We start from the raw sequence: 23,173 nt of genomic DNA on the forward strand, positions 1-23,173 counted from the left end.
ATGACTACTGGAAGAATTTCATAATTGTTTAAAGCAGTGGTCAGTAGACTACAAACCAGACTCATCTATCGCCTGTTGGGGGAGGCTGCCAGCAAGAGTGGTTTTTAAGGTGAGCTATTGAAATTTGACAACTTTGAACCCCAGCTAACGGAGACGTTGTCTACCTCCAAAGACCATTCTTCATCTGTCCTATAATATAAAACACTCTCAATTGTGGTTACTATTTCTTACATTTCACCAACAATGTATTTTATGGAATGGTTTGCTCTTTTCATCTGTAAGTACCTATAAAATAGCCTAGATTGTGTCACTTGGTCCACAAGCTCTGCCCATAGTAAACACTGAACAAACGATGCAATTTTCCTCTCCCAGACCTAATTCTTCTGTTCCTAAACTGAATTTCTTAGAAAGAATAGTCTGTTGGATTCAGTTAGGGTACTGACTTAAAACCAGGACACTCTGTGTCTTCCTTTACTAGGAATACATGGGTTATTTGTAAGTCCAAACAGTGTGAACTGTAATTTGGGTTGGGGACAAGCTTATTTCCTATTGTGAGTCTCCAGATTCTCTATGACAGTGATTTGGGCCACAAGATGACTAAATCTGTAATTTTTTTTGTTGGGAAAAGAAAACTCAACATTTGCTTGTGGCAGTGATTTGGTCACATTAAAAATAAAGCCTGGGTCTACACACTTGTTTTTCCTACAGGTCTTGTATTTTTAAGATCTTGAAAATTTTAGATTCAGACTGTTTTCCTGTTCACTTTTTATTTTATTAAGAAACTATAAATGAAGCATAACAATGCCATCATTTTTCATCATTGCTAATGGCTTTATGACAGGGTGAAGTCTTTTCCAGTATAATGCTTTTGTGGTGCCTCAAACGTTGACAGAAAAATTATTTAGAAATATTACTGAATTTTCTCTAGCAAAAGAAAAAGTCTTTGACTCCACATATTTTTAAAATATGAAATATGGTGTATTATATTGTGTGAAATCTCAGTAAGTTTTGGAGGCAATCCCACATCTCCTACATTTCTGTCTTGACGTTGTAATTCACAACCTCTACCCAAACCGCAATGCAGCTTTTAAAATACCAGGAGTCTAAAAGTTAGTTGTTTTACTTTATCGTACTCCTGACATACCCTAAGTTAAACCTGCATTTCTCGGTTTATTGTGGAATCAGTGTGCTACTTGTTTGCTTGTTTGTTTGTTTATCATATTTATGTTTTTGTGCGAGCTGACGCACCTGCATACAGGTGCCCATGGAGCCAGAGGTAATGCTGATTGTCCTTCTTTGGGTGCCTTCCATCTTGTTTTTTGAGACAGGATCTCTTATTAGTCTGGAACTCTCCAGGTAGGCTAAGGTGACTGGCCAGCAAGTCCTAGTGACTTCATTCAATCTAACCTCCTCACTTTATAAGGAGAGAAACTGAAGCCAGGAGGGAGGAGCTAGTGCAAACTGGAGAAAGGAACCAGAATGACTTCTGCTCTGTTTTCCCCTTGCTAGTTTTCAGTTAAAGGAAAACAAAGGCACTGAAAGTAACACAGACTCTGGCACTGCTACCTTTCCATTCCGGATCCGTGAATGGAAGAAATAACAGAAATCAAATTCAAAGTCAGTGATTCCAATTGCTGCTTGTTGTGTGGAAGCTTGGAATTAAATGAAGAGTTTTAGGGAACTGATCATATCTTTAAAATGTTCTGTAGTTCACACTGAATAGAAAGGGATTGGGGGGAGTTCTACATCACCACAGATAATATTGAAATAATAGAATTTCTCAGCATACAAATATAAGGAAAGGAACAGCAGGCTTTAGGTAAGCAGCCCATGCTGACCCCAGGGTACCTTTGTGGCATCTTGGGGCGCTTTGTAATTCTTTTGCAGACCTGGTAACTTGTGTGCCCTTGTTCATGCCCAGGCATCATAGCACAATCTCTTGACTCACTTGGGTACTTGTATGGTGGATATTTTGGAAAGCGACCTTCAAATCTGTAGCTAGCCATTTTCTGTCTTTTATTTTATATTTTTACTAATGTGCCTTTTCAATAGATAGCTGCCGGAGTTTCTGTAAGGAAAGACTGGGAATGGAAGAATTCAAAAGCCCCCGTGAAGTGGCTAATCACTTGTTTCAGTTCACTTAGCATTCACAGGGGCCATGCTGTCCACAAGTCTGTCAGCTCTCGTGAGCACTAGCTGAGGATTTCCAGAAGCCTCAGTGCAAAAGGACGCACGTATGAATATACTGCTATGTGCTTAGGAGCGTCTTTGCCCTTGCATGTTGGCTCCAATCCCAAGTCAGTAGTACCAGAGTCTTCATTATAGGCTGTTTCTTTATTTTTCTTTAACTTTTAAAACATTAATTAAGAGTCAAATGTTCTAAGATTGGTCGTTAAGGATAATTCAGTGATTTCTTTTGAAATGCAAGTCATGGCATGGTGTCAATCTGCCTACAAAACAAGAAGTCATTATCCTGTCCTCAGTGCACCCATGTGGGCAGTTGCCCAAAACATAGTCATTTTCTGGAACACTGTGTTCTGACTCTCGTTTCTGCATCTGTTGTGTCTCTATAGCCAAAAGGAAACAGAGTTGTGAAAATATCAGGTGGTTTAGCACCAGTTACTTAGGGATTTTAACTTTTCTCCCACCTGATTTGTGTAGACAATGGCATATACCAAGTTCAAGGTGAAACAAATGGCAGATACCTCATGGACCAGCTAGTCCCGGAAGAATGGTGTGTGCGTGGTCAGGGCTTGAGCTGGTAGTGGAGCATCGTTGCAGGGTCCAGTGTGTTAACTGAGGATCGAGATGTGAGCAGTGGTTCAGTGGAGGAGAAGACGTTAAGGAAAAGCCTTTAGCGGAGAGCCTGGTCATCTGGGAAGGCATCAGACAGACCATGGTCAACACCAAAGACATGAAAGGAGGCTGATGAGTCACGGCCTGCGGAATCAAGCTAGCACTTTAAGACAAGGACTTAGATATGAAGCTCTTTGGAAGATGTGAGGAGCCAAATAGGATAAGATGAGGTCATTCAGAGATTAGCAACTGAACTCCCAACACCACAAAGGATGGCGGAACAAAGGAGGGATGTTGATGTAGCTGGAGAACAAGAACAGGATCTGGGCCGCAGCTCCCAGAAGTACCTGGAACCACAGACAGAAGATGTCTGATAAAAATGGAGTCATGGAAATCCAAAGCCACCTGTCTTAGTGTCTTTTTGTTTGGGTGACTTATAATGGGCATGATTTAGTTGATTGTCTCTGGTGTCCAGAAAATCCAAAGTCAGGGAACTAACTAGCATGCCATGACGAAAAATCAGAGTGTGAAAGAGAGGGCAGGAACTAAACAGACTCCTGTGGTAATGGCATGGATTCATTCGTGAGGGTACTGAACGGATCACCTCTTAGCGATATCCTGCCCTCAGTAAATGTACCATGGATGAAGTTGCGCATGCCTAGACTTGACATTCCAACTGTAGCACCACCACTGGTGAGATCATCTATAGCAGAGAGAGAAGGGGGCAGGGTGTTCGGCTTCTTCCTACCTCTCTTCTTCTAGTCTTCCGATGAATATGGCTGGAGCTAGTTACAGTTGAGTCTAGAAGAGATAGTTTTTAGATCAAGGGCAGGAATGGGTCAAAGAGTGAGTGGGTGGGCACATAGCTAGTGTGTAAGCATGGGGTAGCGGGAGGACTAAACCCTCTTGGCCAGGGTACCGATGGGAGGCAGTGTCATTATAGAACCTCCTGGTGTTAAGACCAAGTATGTGACATCCATTGGGTTTTTCAAGGCATAGGCTTGGGTCCTAGTCATACAGAGGCCTGTGTTAGGTGACTGCTTATTCTCAGAATAAGAAGATGAGCCAGAATTTTAGGATTCCGTGGGTTCTTTTTGGAATCCAGGTATTCTTGTTAATACTCTCTTGTCAGAGCTGACCCCTCAATCCATGATAAGTGACTGAACATTTTTAGATGAGCAACAGGAAATTCTATTATTATAAATGTAAAATAAAACTCTCTTTCTGAAAAAGCTCATTTTTATGTTTCAATGTCCTGAATGGCTACAAAATGAACACTTTTCTGAGTTAGTCATAAGAGCTCTAAACCATAAGTTAGGGCATCTCCTGGTCCTTGCCCCCCTTCCAGATGGCCTAGATAAAACAATTTCTGCTTGACTCACCCCCATTATTGTGATGGCTGCCCTCACCACTGCATCACGTACAGCACACGGAAGGAGAACACTGGGCTGTCTGCACCGTAGAGAGGAAATGATGCAAGTTGTCTGTAACAACGCTAACAAGGCTTCCAGCTACTCAACAGCCCTCAAGCTTTCTGTGACTCACCAGAGGGCCTGCTAAAACGCAGATGGCTTGGATACCCAACTCCTTGCCTCCATTTATGATTAAGCATGTCTCGGTGGGCCTAGAAATTTTTGCTTCCTACTGGTTCCCAGACAACATTGTCAGTAAGGGATGTACTTAGAGAGTCTATATACTCTAGTACTTTGGCTAGTCACTCTGTCCCAGGCAAACATTCTTATCCATCTTGCCACAGCTGAGGCTTCCCGAAGCCATGTCACCAGTTCATAGCCACATGGCTAGGAAGCAGTATTAGAAGGCCATTATTTTTTTTTATTTTTTATTTTTGGTTTTTTTTTTTTGAGGCAGGGTTTCTCTGTGGTTTTGGAGTCTGTCCTGGAACGAGCTCTTGTAGACCAGGCTGGTCTCGAACTCACAGAGATCCGCCTGTCTCTGCCTCCCGAGTGCTGGGATAGAAGGCCATTATTGAGGGTTGTTCTTACCCTCAGTCATCTGGTTTGATTGCCAGGCCCAGACCACCATCAGGACCTGCTGTGCTGCAAGACTGGGCAGCCACCACGCTCTGGGCCTCCTGTGGAATTTGAGGCTTTGTCTTAGCCCTAAATCATTGTCTTATAAGAAATGAGACTAGGCTACATATTTTAAGGAATTTGGCATTTGGCATTATCCATTTGGCATTTGGCATTGACTTTTGGTGCAAATGCTCCTGCTAGCTGATGTCGACTGGGCTAACAGAGACTGCAAGATGGAGACGTCACCTGCAGTCGGAGAATTTATATGTGGCTGGCTGAGCTGTCTGGGGCCTTCTCAAGGCTGGACTGGACATCTAGGACTACCTGATGCGTGCAGTGTAGGACGTTTGCCTTCACAATCAGTCTGTATGCTCCTGCTCAGAGTGCCTGTGGTATCTGGTTCCGTAATAAGCCAATGGGGTGATTAGTAAGTTAGTTGTTGACTTTGAGGGCTACTGTAGTCCAAACCAGTGATCCTGACAGAGGAGGGAGCATCTCTTCATCTTCTATCTCAGGTCTCTTTCTTGTAAACTCTACCTAATTTCCCACATTGCTCTTTGAGCAAAAATGATCTTAACTTGGCAGATAAAAAGGGCAGCTCTCCAAAGTTCGCTGCCTCCTTCTGCATGGATTTCAGTCACATATTAATTATTGATCCAGAGTGTCTTTATTGTTCCATCTGCAAACTGCAAATGTGAATTCCAGTCGTGTATTTTTAAACACCTCTATTGTGATCAAGCAAATTTGAGTATCACATGTAGCTTATTGCAAGTGAGTTTTGTTTACAGAACAAGAATCTGCTTAATATATGGTTTCTAGATTTCCAGTTTTGCCAACTGTAGCCAAATTCTGAGTTAGGAGAAACATGAGCTGCTTTACTATTTAGTAGTTCCATATATCATATTTCCAGAAACTTCTGTTGTGTTTGCTTTGTGGAGAGAGAGAATTAAGATGGAAAGTAGAAAAATGTATCTTCTGGGACCTGGAGCAAATTATAGGAATCAATAAATTTATAATGATACAGATAAATCATAGATGACTTTACCTGGATGATTGTGTGTGTGTGTGTGTGTGTGTGTGTGTAGGTGGAGGGCAGAGGAGAGTGTGCAGGATTCCACCTGCCCCACTGTGATTCTAAGAATGGAACTCACGTCATCAGGCTTGGTGTTAAATGCATTTATTTACCGAATCTTTTCTTCAACTCCACCTTATGTTTTGAGACAAGGTCTTTCACTGCCCCTGAAGCTTGCCATTTCTGCTAGACTGGCTGGCCAACAAACCCTGGGAATCTGCCTGACCAGTTATGCACCTCCATGCATGGCTCTTATGTGGGTCTGGGTATCTGAGATCAGTTTCTCATGTATAAGCAGCAAGCATTTTACTTAAAAAACTGCCTCCTGTCTTCCTGGATAATAACATTTAAAAGCAGCTTTACATGGTTATAAATTCAATTAGCATTGCCCTCTAAAAAAACAAAATTGTAAGTTTACATGTTCTGAAAACAAGTTCCCAAAATCTTCACATAGTAATTGCCTAATTAATAGTAGGAACTTTTTTAGAAGTAACTACTTGCAACTTTAGCTGCAAGGTACCATTTCATGATTCTCTTAAGTCTGTAATTGCATTTTTCCAATCAAGGGTAATAGATAGTATTACATTTATTATATTGGCTTTGTTAAAAAAAACAAATTTTCAAGAAGAGATGGTGATAGAAACTGTAAATTCAGGACTGTGGTAGCACATGGGAGTGGGAGGGCTGGGAATTGAGTAGGGATGGGGACAGCAGAGGCTGAGGCAGGGGGATGCCAAGTGAGGCCCTTCCTTTAGAAATCCCCAAGCAAGTAGGGCAAAATGATTCGGAAGCAATGGCGCTGCCAAGTGAGCTAGTACACCGAGCTGACTCGCTGGGATCTGTGTGGGGAATGAAGAAGAGGGCCTACTCCTGCCAACTTCCACATTCACACCATCACACACGCACACGCACATGCACACGCACACGCATACGCACATGCACACGCACACACACACATCTACAAAACAATCCCAGAACCCACCACCCACAGAAAGCCCCTAATCCACACATTTTGTTAGTACAACAGTGTGCTTTCCTTTGACCATCAGTGACTTGTGAGTCAGAAGCCTTTCATTTAGAGAGGAAGGAAAGGCGATCTCTCCTGGGCAGGGTGCTGTGCCATTTGATTTTTTCCTTTTTTACAAAATAGCCTGAGCAGGAACAAGGAAACAAAACAATACAAAGATTCAAGAACTGGATGGATGATATCAGGTCAACCAGCCCTCCTTACATGATAAAACCTGCCTGTTTGAGGGTTGATCTGTCATCTCGCCTGGGTTCTAACAATGTCAAAAACCAAATTAGTTTGCATTTAGTGACGTGGACCTTGAGCAGCTTAAATGTCTCTATTTTAGTGTGGCCTTCTGGGGCCTTCCTAAAGAGATCTGTCTAACTCAGTGTTCTTCCTTAAGTCACATTCAACAGTTTAGTGTGTAGAAAAGTCGTGTAACAACCCAGAAGTAAGTAGACTCTAGCTGTCTGCAGAGCTTCTATGGTGCATTGCCAAGCTTTCCCAAACAATGGCTTGACAGCAAGCCAGGTACTGAGCTCAGAACAGGTGACTGGGACACAGCTTGGCTTGGAAGGTTTGGGTTCTTCGCATAGTGCGCTGGAAAGTTCAGAGGGATGCTAGAGACAAGACTTCATTTCTAAGATGGCCACTCATGTGACTTCTGGTCAACACCATATCCAGACTAGAAGCCCGGGAAGGACTGATAGCCAGAGGACCACCCTCCTATCCCCCTTGGAACACGTGGTGGGCTACCATGGCAGCTGGACTTAGAGAGGGTCTTTCCTAAATAGCCAGCTGCAGATATACACTACAACAGTTTGGACATGGCCTTGGAAGTTATTTAATATCACGTCGGTAGTTTTCTATGGGTCCATGCGTGCATGTCTGTACACACCTGAACACACATATGAACACACATAAACATAAACATCTCACACACAGAGACTGAAAAAATAAGATGAGTTTAGCGGAGGCAAAGAGATAAGAGCAATTACCAGAGGGAAGGAAGTGGGTAAAAGCGTATCAATATTCTCTCCTTTTTCTTCTTTCTCTTTGTGTAGAGAGTGAGAATGAAACCAGCATGAAGTAGATCATGCTGGTTTTCCTACTCACACGTGACCTCATTTCTTTTCTACATTTTCCTAAGTATAAGTTGTTGCAATGCCACATACAAGATACTTGAAGAATCATTTTCTGTACGGTCAGGGACTCTCATTGCGGCTCAAAGGATTGCCTCCCCTCTGCCTGGCCTCCCCTATTGTTTGGAATGCCATCTTGTTTCCCAAAAAACTGAGGAGATTTCATATTAATTAAAGTTGGTGGATGATATGACCATCCGCAGTGGCATCCATATGGGAACAGCATCTTCCCATTGTCCCGTCCCCAGTCGGAGCTGTCTTCTGTAGCATCAACCGGCCAGCTTCAAACTGAGGCACAAACTCTGGGAAGATGTTGTCACGTGAGTATTGTCAGGCCCCTCACTCTTGAGCTCTTCCAGTGTGTTCCAAACCACCAAAGTTGTCAACAACAATGTGTGGTGGAATTCAGGTGGTGATTGTCCATAGCCTCACTTGCCATCACAAACTGAGGCTCACAGTATCTCCTGTAGCCATTGCCTCATGATTTTTACTTAAATGAGAAACTGGCCTGGGGGTATCAATGACTGGAAATGCATTTCCTCTTCATGATCTCCGCTGTAATAGAATAACAGAACTCCCTCTATGTAGTTGTTTCTTCCTTTCTAAGGAGTGAAAACTACTGGTTAGATTAGGTACTAAGGGAGTGGAACTTCCGTTCTCTGACACTTGAGAAATGGTGGACAATCTTCCAGGGAAATTACTCATATTAGCATGGTAATGATCCAAAGCATATAACATGGAGAGAGTCGTATAGTCTAGTTTGTAATTTGTGCTAATTAACTGTCACAGAAAGAATTTCAGCCTAGTTAATTTCATCTTTCAGATTTGTACCACATCGAGGTAGCACAGCGCATGAAGGTTACCGCCATGATACGCACACATTTTAGGGGGCATTCTTTGAGAGGAGATTTCAACGTGCATTTCTAAATCAAAAGTTAATTGGCCCAAAGGGTGAGACTTTAATTGTGAGTGCATTTCCCAAGTTTTTCTACTTAGTAGACTAGTTATGGACCAAGTGTTTGAAACAAATCAAAAATTAAAAACTACAAATATGAGGGACTGGCAAGAGTTCTCAGTGAGTCATGCAAACCTGATGATGTAAGCTTGATCTCCATCTGCAGAACCACGGTAGAGGAGAGAACTCACTCTGGAAGGTTCTCTGGATTCCATGCATGTGCCCATGACACACACAAACCTACAATCACACACACACAAAAAACACACACACACGCACACACTCACCACCATACTAAAACTAAACAAAAACAAAAACAAGACACAAATAGAAAACTAGGTATTGAATGGTGAGAAATCAAGACCATCTCAAGGGTTAGAAGGAATTTTTGTCTTTGGAGATTTGGGTCTTATTTTTCTTCTGAGAGCTTTCTTAAGCATTTAACCAGGAGAATTTACATAGCAGACTTTCAGACTGGAACCTGGCTTTCTCTCTTTTCAGAAGCCCAAACATTCAGAGGGGCCATTGCAAGTGGGTGGCCTTGCTTTAAGCTTCTTGAGTCTCCACGAGGTGGGAGCCAACAGCTAGAGCCTGCAGGGGACAGACCTGGATTCCAGGGTGGAGTGGGCGGCCCTGGGATTATGGAGAACCACTTCCTGAAACAGAAGGCATTAGGTATTGGCTGGTGTCTTCCTCCCACAGTGTTGTGGCTTCTTGTTCTGGGTTTGTTAGAGCTACAGTTAATACAGAATCATCTTGTAAATAATTTTGAGTAGTGACTTCTACTGTAAGATTTTTTTTTTTTTTTTGCTTTAACTGGCTGATCCAGTGCCATTTGTTGACTCACCCAGATTTCTCCATTTTTGAAATTATTTCTTGGATTTGATTCTTGATTTTTAATTTTGTCCCATTGATCTTCCCATCTGTTACCGAGCCGTCAGCTAATCCCTGCACTTTTAAATGGGAGTTTCTTTATTCAGCACGGGGAGTGGGGGTCTCTGTAGGGAGGTGGGGAATGCTTGCCTCGCAAGTGGTGATTGCTGCATTTAGATCCTTTAATGGGGGTTCACGTGGAAACTATTTCTAAGAACACTTTCCTTGGAGAAGGTGCGAGTCCGGTTTCAAACGCTGATTTATGGGCGAGCTTTGGCACAGAGCACACTTGCCATGGTGCCATTGTTTTCAGAATATTTTAGGATCTGCAGAGGTGCTTCGCATACTCAGGTTTCATAGCTGCACTAAATCTGCTTTGAGTCAGTGAAGCCTCCTCCAGCTCCAAAACCCTGAGATGTTAGTTCACCTCTCTCATTTTTACAGGTGAGGAAACAAAGATAGGAAAATACAGAAAGTCAAACGATCGTCTGGGGAACCAGCTTTCCAATTCTATTGTGCCCCTCTTATTACTGTAAGAGTCTAAGACTGCCTTGGGTCTCCCGAAGGGTCTGCACGAGCCCCTGTTTGTGGGTCAGTAGCACGGAGAGGTAGAGGGGGTGCATGAAGATCTGGGGCTGCACACAGGCTCATGCTGATGCTGGGCTCAACTGTGTGTGGGGGTGAAAGGTGAGGGGTGAAGGGGGATGGGTGCTGAGGTGCCATCAGAAGGAGAGCTTCCTGAGTTTAAATATGGCCTAGGGTCATTTGATGAGTCCTACCATTCTTGTCAGTACATTAAAGTGACATTCATCTGTCTACGGAATGAAATCGCTGCAAGTTTTCATAGCTTAGCACCACTTTTGCATATATATCATTGCCAGGAGTGACAACATCCATTCCTCTAAGCCTTGTGGAGTTTTCTCCATGGTTCCAATTGCGTAACATCTGTGTGGTTGCTTCCTCCTCTGTAAAGTAGGGATAATGAGAAGGCCTACTTAATTCCTTTCTCAGGATCACATGGCAATAGAAATGGACGACTCCCAACTCGACTGACCCTTAAGAAGCATCCCTAAGCTCTGTGGCTTCTATCACTGCTGAAGCTGTTGTTGTAGCCAGAGTTTCCTGCTCATGCAGGAGTCTCTTTCCGCTCCCACGCAGGCTTCCTTGCTGCTCTGGCTCCTCTGCAGTCATTTGGAGGTCTTTGCCGTTGCTCCGGAGGAACACGTGCCAAATCTGAAGCGCTTTCCTTTATAGGGCAAGAAGTATAGAAGGTTTTTTTTTTTCCAGTTTTTAAAGATTTTTGATTTGTCACAATATATGACACAGCTGTGCTACTTCCCTGTTGCCATGGAATCCTATCATTGAGCTTTTGTCTTGATATATCTTTTTGTAGTATTTTTCTTGGCCCTCTTTCTCTAATAAGATGATGTGGAAGGGTCTTCCTTGACCTTACTTACTCTTTCTGTTGAGTGACTTATTGGTGTCTACTTCCTCCAGACATAACTGCTCAGCCATGACCATGAAATGAGGTCAAGCTTTACAGAGTGGGCTGCCCTGCCCTTTTTAAACATTTGCTAGGGCCCGAGATGGTTAGGAGAACTTGCTGTTCTTGCAGAGGACCTGGGTCCAGTTCCCAGCACCCATATGACAACTTAAAACCATTCGTAACTTCAGTTCCAGGGAACCCAATGTCCTCCTCTGGTTTCAGTGGGCATTAATCACATATGCAGTATGTGTACATACATGCATGCAAAGCATGCATATACACAAAATAAGGTCAATGCAATCTAAAAAATAAATTAAGAACATTTACTGAAATAAAATGTTTTCTTAGACAATTTGAATATTTTTGTCATCTGTTAGCCTCAATATTTTATGCAAAGGAATCCTAACTAATTCCCATTAGTTCACAAGGCCCCATTGCTGAAGAGAACACTTACACACTGATGAAACATTGGACTGGGGTTCTGATAATGTTAGAAGTATGAAACACACTGCTTATAACTCAGCATCTCCTCTTCCTCAGCAGAGAAGCTATTACTAGGCAGTGACAAATGCCCATAATGAACCCCGCTATGTGAAAAATAAATGCTGTGTCCTGTTGATAGTTTTTCTCTTTCTTTCTGGAGCGCAGCTTTTTCTCATTTGCCGAGCTTTGTACAAGTCTTATTTAGGCTTTTTCTTCTTTTTTGTGTCAGTGTAACGTGTTTCTTTTAAAAATAAAAGCAGAAGTTTAATAATGCTATGACTAGAATTTAAGATGAGTCATTTAAACTATTAAAATCTATTTCTTTTTTAGATTTCAAGGCCAAAACATTATGTAATTGTCCCCTTCACATAACTAGAAAGAGAGACCATAATGAAAGCGCTGTCTGCATTGTTTCTACAGGCTGCTTAGCACTTACTCAGATGTTAATAGTATTCTTTAGCTGCCCAGATTGCATGGTGGTTTCCAGTATCTGCAAGGCATGAAGAGTTGCATTGCCACCTTATAAAGAAGGTGCTAAATATGTCTGAGCTCTGACTCACCCTTTTCATAGAAGGAAGCTTCAGTGGGAGGAAGCGTTTGCAGGCATCTCTCCGGCTGGATGGGAGGCAGCGTTCTTGATGAACACCCTGCAATTTTTTGTTATTTATTAGTCCAGTGGGTAGTCATTGTTTGGTCCTCTGTGTACCAGTCTCTGTGCTGCGTGGCATTTTAGGGCATACTTCTCTACTCTAAGGAGTATTTCTGTTATGTAAGGAAGCTCATGGCAGAGCCCTTCTGTGGAGGCTGATTCAAAGATTGCCATGTGTGGGTGGCTGGTGACCTTCAAAGACGAGAGAGAACAAAACCTCTGAACTGGAGTTCATTTGAGCTTTCCTCATCTCTCTCTCTCTCTCTCTCTCTCTCTCTCTCTCTCTCTCTCTCTCTCTCTCTCTCACACACACACACACACACACACACACACACTCACAAATAAAAACATCTAATTGCCTCATAGAGTGGAACAGTTAAAAAATATTGTATGTTTATGAATTGGAATTCTCCATAGTCATTAAAAATCATATTGTAAAAGACTATTTAATAGTTTGGGGATGTGCTCATCATATTTTAAATGCAAAAAGTATGATATAAAATATGATAGCAGTTTGCTAATGTGCTCTCAGTTGGACTCACTGTGAATACTGCAGTAGTCTATTCCTGTCTCTCCCACTGCACACCAGTGCTCCTGGCTGCCTGGCGCTTGATCTTCCTGCACGGTCACCTTCTAACAAGGTGCGAAGTTCACTTGTTCCTACCATTTTTGCCATCTTTATCTCCCGATAGGATATAAGTTATTAGAGTCAGAAGTTTGTGTATTTTGGTCACAGTGACTCCCCCAAAGCTAATAACAGTCAATGTCCTGTACATAGCAGCTTAGAATAAGTACTGCTGCACAAATCAGTGAAGGGAATGGGGTTAAATTATAATATGAATGGCCACACTTTTATTTCTATGAATTTTACATTTTCCTATGATAAACACATTTTCCCCCCTGTAACTAGATGGGAGGAAGGCTATCCATGAATTCTTCATGGAGATCTAAAGAGTCGTCGTTAGGAAATGGCTGGATGTATGACTGAAGACGGCAGAGTCAAATCCTTCTGGTTGAATGTAGAGAAATCTTAGGACCTAATGAGTCAGGGCTGGGTTCTGGACTTGTCTAACCACTGGGTCGTAAGTCCGCCTTTGTCTTCTCCGCCCACCATCTCCAGCATCTCCCTCTCCTGTGCCCACATACTGGTCCCTGGACTCTATGCTGATGGTGCTTAGGTTTGCCCCTAAGCAGTTGTCTGTGCCTTTTTCTTCCTAGGTATATTTTGTAGTGGTTATCATTTCAATTTCTGTATTTTCTTTGAATGTCGGTTTGTATCCTGCTTTTTTAAATGACTTTCCGTGCTGATTCTGGCTCCATCAACTTTTGAATTTCCCTGGCAGCTGCGGAGTATCCCAGGGCCTCAGTGTGATATCTCCAGCTGTTAGGCAGCCATGTTTATCACCACCAGTAGGAGCCCAGTGGAATCTGGCTCCATCTATTTTGAGCTGGAAACCAACCACAGAAACACTTAGAGCACATAAGCTTTTCTTGTCTCATGCTGCTTTTTATTTCCCCCCATAAGCACATGACAAGCTGTTTAAGAAAGAGCTTTCTATTTTCTACTTTTCTTGTCTTTAGTAGTGGAGAAACCCGTCTGGTCTCAGAGTTAATTCCGCGAGTTCTAGTTAGTGGAGAAACCCTTCTGGTCTCAGAGTTAATTCCGCAAGTTCTAGTTAGTGGAGAAAGCCTTCTGGTCTCAGAGTTAATTCCACGAGTTCTAGTTAGTGGATGCTCGGATTCCAATATAGAAAATAGATATTGTTTCTGATCTTTCACAGATGGCATTAGAGTAGTTTGGGGTGACGTGAGTGTCTTTGGAGACATTTTATATGCATATACCTACATATATTTTTAATGTCATATTCTCATTAATATTTTAAGCACTAAAAATCTAAAGTGAAATATTGAAGATTAAACGTGGTTGCTAAGAATTCCTGTTTTGTTCCGAGGTATAGATTGATTTTGAGGAAGAAGGATATTGCATAACAGATCTCTCAATTCAGTAAGCCCTTATAGAGATTCTACTGTTTGTTACTGCAGCAGGCAGGGAAGGAAATTGTAGAGATCAGCTAAAAATGGTCCACGAACAATACAAGCAAGCAAAATCTATTGTTGAATATTTCAAAGAGGGAGCGATTCCTCAGGTACAGGCAAGCATGTATGGGCATTGTGATGAAGACAGAACTGAAAGCATTAGGAGGTGTAGACCATAGACTGGAGGAAGCAAAGGATCCTATATGTGGCTGAGGAAACCAGGAAAGGATGGGAAATGGGGTTTTTTGCTCATGGTCAGGACTTCCGGGAACATGCAGATGAGGTGGTGGGGGAAGAGGCGTAAAGGAAGGTTTCCAACTTTCATATCTGTTGCTGTGATGAAATACCTTGATCAAAAGTAACTTAGGGGAGAAACGCTGTGTTTTAGCTCACAGTTCCGGTTCCGGGCCATATGCTATCACTTTAGTGGAGTCAGAGAGGCAGGTGTTGGAAGCGCACATCACACTGTAGATGTGTGATGTCACCTGCAGAGAGAATGCACGCATACGTACCTATTACTCAGTCTTCTCACCTCTTACACAATACAGTGCCCCAAACCAGGGGACCCTGCTGCCCACAGTTGGCTGGGTCTTCTCACATCAATAAAGAAAACAAAACCATCCTTCACCGGTCAAGTGCTCCGGGTACTTCTTTGTTGTAGGAAGAGCAGGCTGTGTCCTGCTGCCCGGCTATCTTATACCCAAAATAACCACACAGAAATTGTATTAATTAAATTACTGCCTGACCATTAGCTCTAATTTCTTATTGGCTAACTCTCACATCTTGAACTAACCAATTTCTATTAACCTGTGTTCACCACGAGGTCGTGGCTTACCGGAAAAGATTCTAACCAGCGTCAGTCTCAGACAGGAGAATCATGGTGTCTGCCTATTTCTGCTTTCTTCTTCCCAGAATTCTGTTCTGTCTTCCCCGTCTACCTGAGTCCCACCCTATCAACTAGGCTAAGGCAGTTTCTTTAATAACCAATGAAAGCAACACAAATACAGAAGGACCTCCTACACCACTTTTCATCAAGATTCTCTTCCCGAGGGATTCTATGTTGTGTCAAATTGATAAGATTAGCCATTGCAGCAGGGTTAGGAAACACACAGAAGGAAGGCTTTCAGGCTGGAGGCAGCACCTCCATGTTCAGCATCCTCAGGGACCTTTGGAGGTTCAACATCAGAAACGAGGTTTGAAAGGGAAGGTTTGCAGCTTTCATTGTGTTTGACAGAAACAACTAGAGGCTCTCAACATTTTTGGTGTCTGGGATAGTATCTTTTAACCCATAACTCAATTATTAAATGAAAGCCCAAAACCCACGGGGAAAAACTATTTACACTCAGCATTATAAGGCCTCTCCTTGCCTTGTGATCCTAACAACACTGTTGGACTTGAACCCAGATCCACAAATTTACTGAAACGACCATTGAGAAGATAGGAGTTAATCTTAAATGAGTGTTTTTATCAAACTATGTAAGAAACCAAAATGCTTTTTAACAAGAGTTGGTGAATCCATACTCTAAGAAACCCATTTAGATCTGAGACTATATGACAAGCTCCGGAATGTTATCAATAGGATCAATATGACAGAGATGGTCAGCCAGTGTTCTGATTTGCATGCTGCTTTCATTTATTTCTTTGTGCATAAGTTGTTTCATAAGCAATAAATCTATGTCATTTTTTTAAACACTTTGAAGAAAGTCTAAAATATGGATACTGGAAGTTCCTAAATTATATTATTATTATTATTAGAGTTTTCATAGTATTTCAGTAGGGTATTCCTCTAAATAGTTACTTATAATAATTTTATTATTTCAAATAGATTCACCAGTTAAATGTGTAGAACTGAATCTCTGAATTTGTTCATGTGTGTATTCATGTATAAATATAGCTGACTGAGAGAGTAGACAAACAAGCTGAGATGTGATTGACCCTACATTGCATTTTAGGGTGGTTCCTGAGAAGACATGATTTTGAGGGAATAGAAGAAGGGTGATTTCCTATTATATTATGAACCTTAAAAAGAGATGTTGCTGACCAGCAGTGACCCAGTAGCTAAGAGACTATTGCTGAGTTCAATCCCCAGAACCCATGTGATGGCAGGAGATAGCCTGTTTCCTCAATTTGTCCTCTGACCCCCCACATGAGAATGTTGCTACACACAAATAAATAAAATCTGAAAAAATTAATGGTGACCTTTTTCTTACCATGCTGTATTTGTGTGTTTAAAGAAAAATAGAAAAACGTACTTGTCAAAACTTTTTCCCTTGTGTAGATTAGCATGTTTACAGACTGCTTGTTTTTCTTTCTTACAGTGCTTCTATCTTCCATTTCTAGTATTTGAAATTTAAAAATTTTTATTTCAACTTAACTAGTTCCATTTTCAGATATTTTATCTCTGATCTACACTTTAATTACTTTTGTTTTAAATATTTAGTTGGAGGAAAGTTCCATGATCACTCGTAGAGTTTAATACTTTTTTCACATGTTTTGTTGAATGTTTGAATTCATGCCCATGCTTAATGCTCCAGTAATGAAAATATATGGATGGAATAATCTTCCATTCCACGCTCTGTTCTGTGAGTTATCGTGATTTATGGTCCAGGATTTTCACATTCTGTCCGATGAAGCATTAAATGATCTTTTCAGTGCTCCTCACTCAAGGGGCAGACATTCGGTTTGGGGTTTCAAATGCCTTTCCCTTACTGTCGTTTAGTGGTTTTGCTGCATGAAGGGCCTTGACCCCATGTTATCTCAGTCGTGCATGGCTCATTGGAGGTGTCAAGATATAAGTCTTTTATTGTCATTCATTATTGCTTTCTCATTGTGTCAATCAAAGTTAGATTACCACATTCATAATATTCTGAAGTAGACTAGAAATTAGCACACTTTGGAAAGAACATTTTAACAAATTGAGTGAAATAGAGTAGAATAAGGAGAAGTAGAAGAAATTTTAATTTTTTCATGGTAATTGGGGCACGTTATTTAACGTTTCTGTGAGGTAAGGGTGTAGATGGGACACTTTGCATCCCCACCTGCTCTCCAGCCCTACCATTCTGTGACTGCTGACATCTGGTGGGGAAGGCTTTGGAGCTGCAGAGAGTCCTAGGTACCTTCTCTGCCTCCAGCTTGGAGACCTGACTGCATGAGCCTCAGAGGGCAGCAAGCACTTCTGGGTATTTGCAGCGACAAAGGGAAGAATTTTAAAGGCCACAGAGTTATACTTGTCAAAGAACTTGAAGTAACTCTGAAAGGAGTTAAAATAACCTGAATGTGGACTGCCACATAAGAGCTGCCGTGAAAAAAAATTCTGAAAGGGTATCTTCAACCAGAAAGATGAAAAGAAAGGAACTATAAAGTCCTGGGAATATCGAGAATGTGGTTATATGAGTAGGGGTGCTGTGACCTTGTCCTGGGTAGGGGGAAAGATGTGGGGAAGCCGAAGTCTTGTGTTTGATTGGACAGTGGGGATGCTCTTTCTCCTTGGAGATTATTCATTATCACCAGTGTAACAAACTCACTGCATTATGTGTTGTATTGAATCAGAGCACTGGGGACCATCTATATCTTCTGTGGGGAGAACAAGGGCTGTGTCTTCTTAGGTTACTGATTCCCTGTTGGTTCTGGTGCCATATGGATTTATGTGCTGGATCGGGGTTCTACCCTATGTTGTAGTTCAATTGTGAAGTCTGGAAGAAGTCAAACTCAGGCAGGGGGAATTTCAACATTGGCCATCAGAAAAGAGCAAATGTCCACTCAAAGTCTGAGCATCTCCAAGACATTTGCCTTTCCTTGTTCTTTTCTTTTGAGTTTTTCTTCTATTGTTGTCTTAGGAATCAAGCTGTTTATAAATACACATCTTGTAAGTAGTTAAAACACTATATTAAAAGCATGAAAGAACCACTTCATTTTTAAAAGCTCAATTCTACAGCAAACATCTTACAAATATATTTGCCTTTTTTTCTACAAATTCCTGAATTTACCCATCAGTGTGGTTTGAAGCTGAGTAAAAAATGCTATTTCTTTATCTAGCAATTCCATAAAACCAATAATACCACCATTCTGCCCTTAGACCAATAATACCATCTACAACTTTGAAAAGAATTTTCAATGTGAAATGCTAGCATGAGTTACTTTTGGGGCAAGCAGATCAATTTCAAAAACTACCGGAACAAAACAGCTTCGCTTCTGAGAACCTAGTCTGAGCCATTGTTTAGGCTCCTAGCATGGTACAGGATGTGACCTGGAAGTGGGTTTCCTTGGCCAGCTAGGAGTAGTCCCTGAGATGATGATTGGAAGTCTTAAGAGTGAGTAGTATCTTTTCTTGTCTTGTGTACACAGTGAGTGACATTTACCCATCATTTTAAAGTTGCCAGTATCTGCTCAAATCTGAATCTGAAATTATGTTAGGACCATTATCAGAATCAGGTGAAGAGAACTGGTATATGGTAGGAAGAAGAAGAGGACAAAGAGTAGGAGGAGGATGTGGGAGAAGGGAAGGAAGGGGGAGGACGAAGAACTTAGTGGCTGGTGCTCAATCATTTCCCCTATCTCAGATTCCTTCCTGAAGAACTAAAATTTTTAACACAATAAAAACACAGCATTGCTCTCTCTCTCTCTCTGCCTCTCTGCCTCTCTGTCTCTGTCTCTGTCTCTCTCTCTCTCTCTCTCTCTCTCTCTCTCTCTCTCACACACACACACACACACACACACACACACACACACACACACACCAGTACTTTCTCTCCAAAAGCTTAGGTAACAGGCCCACACGGGTTCCCTCTGTCCCCAGCTGGGAACCGGGCTTTGCCCTTTGATCGAAGGTTAGAGCTGCTGAATCTCAAGGGAGTGTGGCCATCCCCAGCCACACATGCCTGCTGTGTCAAGAAAGCTTTTGCATTCTGCAGTACTCTGTCTTCTCAGCCTGCAGGAGATGGTGCTGTGCTGCTTGGAAGGAAGCCCAATGTAGGAACCCCTCACTTGAGGGGTAAAGGAACAAAAAGGAGTTTAGTCATCAACTGTGTTAAAATTTAAGATTTTTATCTGAATATATTTACTTATAGTGAGCATCTTTTAGTAATTTTGGTTTTTAAATTTCTAAAGATAAAGAATTAAATAAAAAGTCCAGAGGAATCAGTTTTTGTAGCATTTTATCCTTAAACTACAGCAGAAAATAAAAATTTTTATTACTAAGTTTTAAAATTAGTATACAAAGTAATGGATTTTGTTTTTTTTTTTTACAACATTTGCGTATCTTCTTTATTCCCTTAGATTACCCGGGCTCTGTCCCTGTTCTCCACCCCTCCTTCCATATCTCTGCTTTGATGTCACATTATTCTATTCCTGCCCTACCTTTCTAACTCCCCCACTTTCACATCTCATAGGCTCTCCACTAGACGAAATGTGTGAGATTCTTCTCTGGAGTCTGGCTTAGTTAACGTAACAATTTCCAGTTCCGTTCACTGTTTGCAAAAGTCATGATGTCATTTTCTTCACAGCTTAACACTATACATGTGGACCACATTTTTTTTTTTTATCTATTTATGTGTTGATAGACATCCTGGCATGTTCCATTTCTAACCTATTGTGAATAGTTCTGTCGTAAACACGGATGTTTCTACTGGGGAAGGTAGATTTTATCCAGCAGTGGTAAAATGGAGCATGCGGAAGCTTCAGTGTTAGTTTTTAAAGGATACCTCTCTACTAATTTCCACACTTGGTGAAAATTACATCAGTTTATACCCCGACTAGCAATGGGCAAGTGTTTTCCTTTTCCAGCAGCTTTGCCAGCTTTGGTTGACATTTACTGGGAGAAAAACATAAGATATAGTAAGTGCAGGCCCGATCTTAAGTCAGGGAGGAGAGCGAAAAATAGCCATCCTCAGGATGCTGTTCTCTTCATAAGGTGCCGATGTGCCTGTGTGGAGGAAGTAGCAACGAGTCATGGAAACCTTAACAGACTCAGAAAGCCCCATCCTTTGTTCTGCCCAGGCATCTGTAGGACTGGGATGGTTTCCCTTTCATCACAATAAATGTGCCCAACACTAGAGTTTCTGCCTCTGGGGTCACCAAGTTCTCTCTCAGGAATAATAATAATTAGGTGGGGGTTGCATGAAAGCTCCCTCGCTCCATATAGATCACCCTATCAGCTCCCGTTTGCTCACAGTCGATGGCAACGGAGCCAAAGGAGAACATTGCTAGTGTTTACACGGTCCCAGAAGGGTGTAAAGCAAACAAAGGTCTCCACATGTTTGTTGCATGGACTTCAGGGTTCGCCTGCAAATGCAGCAGCTGTTGTTTTCACTTATGGCTCCCTGTCAGGAAGGGGAAACCGAGAGCTCACTACTAGGCTTTCCCACCGAGGGCAGCGCTGTCCAGAGCAGTCCTAGCTGTCAACTCTCTAGGATACTGTGAAGCTTTTTAACCTCAAGGCCACACCTGACATGCAGCTTTAAATCATCAAGAACACCAAGGCCATGAGGTGATGCTGCAACTGTGTTGGTTGATGAAACTCAAGAAAGAGCTGGGGTTGGGGAGAATGGAGAAAGTCATTTTTAAGTAATAGTAGAAACGGGGTGATAGCATGGGGGCAACCTCAGGAACCCTTAACCTCTACTCTTAGAAGAGCGTAAGTTAGGAAGAAGAGAAGGACATGTTTACTAGATGCTGAAGTACTAGAATGAAGTGCAGACTTTTAAGTTACTCATAAAGAGGTCCAGAGCTGGCATCACTGAGTACTGAAAAGAGTCAAGACACAACCTTGAGTTTATATGTGAGGGACGGACACATGACTTATGGGAGAGCCAGGGATGCACCTCTCTTTCAATTTCATGGAAAGTGGCTGCCAGATAGTTTCTCCTGCTAACAGAATATTCCAGGTGTTTATCACATTGTTTTTATAGAAAGTGTAACATGAGAACAGAGAATGAACACTCCTAGACCCCTTATAGTTAAGGCTGTATGTGACGTAAAACCTCCTCTTTAACAGCCCTAAAGCTATCTGGAAGGTTCTGTGGAGCGTCCTAACTGAAGCATGAACCACGGACCTGGTGCTCCCACATGTGTTATCAGACTGCTGCATTCCTTAGATGCTAGGCAGTTTTTCACTTCCAATTTTTATTTTCACTTTATAAACAACTTTTTTTTTGGTGCTTCATGGCAAGCATGCAGGAGGGTTTTGCAATATTTTATTGAGGTTTGGGGTTGAGTGGGAGACATCAGGAGGGACCTTCTGCTCTGTGACACATCTTCATGCTCTCTGGACAGTCTCGACCTGCTCCCTAGGCACCACATGGCCAATGAAATGACACTCAGTGATCCTCAGCTCTTGATTGGCAGGGTTACCCGTGTGCCCTCCCCGGGGGATGAAGACATTGCGCCATGCTGTGGGGGAGTACCCTGCTATTTTCCTGCAGGCAGAAGGTAGAATTTTCTTCTGGGAAAATAACACAGTGATGTCTCATCTCCAGTGCCACTCCCTTTACATTGAATATAGTGGGAAGATACAACTGCCTTCAGCTCCCTAGAGCCCATCGTGAGCAAGAGGCGGGTCTTCCTTCAACACCTAGTATGCCCTGTGTCTGGCAAATCAATTACTTCAGAATGTCAGGAATTTTAGGTATAGGAGATTCTAGTTTAAGGTATGGTTACTCCTCTGCAACCAGATGGCGACTGGAAAGTGTTGGCTTTTCCCACAATTTTGAAAGATTGTAATCTTCAGGAGGATGTGGCTCCATGGCGTTACAGAAAGATTATACAGTTGAACCCTCCTTCTGCCTCTCATCAGCAGTAATGAAGGCTATAATTACCCCCAATTTACAGATGAAGAAATTGAGGCTTAGGGAGATTGAGTAATTTGCCTGCAGGTTGCAGAGTTAATAGGCTAGGCCTGTAACTCCAATTTACCAGTGCTCAGACTACACTCTTAGATCTGCTGAACCTTTTCATCTTTATACTCTATTTCTCATTGGCCCCACAGCAGGATGTGTTGGATAACACAGTAGGTCCTTTAAAAATATGTGTAGGGAACTATGGGTAGGAAAATGAACTTCAGGGATCAACAGATTGACCATTTCCTATGCCATCAGCTGGTTATCCCAGCTGTAAGATGCGATGTCTTGTGACTCAGTTTCTCCATCTGTAACAGAGGGACAGTGAGTGCCTACCCTAGAGCTGGTGGAACATTCAATGAAGTTCTACATAGAACAGTTAGAACGAATCAAGTATCTGATTAACACGCATAGAATGTGAACCATTATTCATTTAATCATAGTTTGTTGCCATCTCGGGCAAGAGAGTAGGTAGGCATTTTGTGGATGGTAAGGAACACAAGTCTGTTCCCTCCCGGACATGCAGTGTTGGAAGGTCATGTGCTTCTGGTGTCATGGCCAGAGCTCTCCAAGATGCACATTAAGCAGGTGCCCTGCTGCCATCAAGTCACCTACAACAGAAGCTGAACCACCTGCCGGTTCTCAGCCTACAGCTAATACATAGACTATCTGTGTGTCTTCACGCGCATGCGTGTGCGCATGTGTGCGCATGTGTGTGTGTGTGTCTGTCTGTGTGTGAGAGTGATACTCTTAATATGCAAAGGGAAAAGCGTCCTTAAAACCAGCATTCAATTTTGTTGAAAAAA

At 42.2% G+C, this 23,173-nt stretch overlaps 1 protein-coding gene across 4 annotated transcripts in view; it reads left to right on the plus strand.

Moving 5' to 3' along the window:
• The window catches only part of Csgalnact1 (chondroitin sulfate N-acetylgalactosaminyltransferase 1), a 322,039-nt gene that overhangs the window by 51,265 nt on the left and 247,601 nt on the right, over window positions 1-23,173 (plus strand). The window lies entirely within an intron of this gene.

The sequence above is a fragment of the Chionomys nivalis genome, chromosome 20 (genome assembly GCF_950005125.1).
Source record: "Chionomys nivalis chromosome 20, mChiNiv1.1, whole genome shotgun sequence".
NCBI classification, from domain to species: domain Eukaryota; kingdom Metazoa; phylum Chordata; class Mammalia; order Rodentia; family Cricetidae; genus Chionomys; species Chionomys nivalis.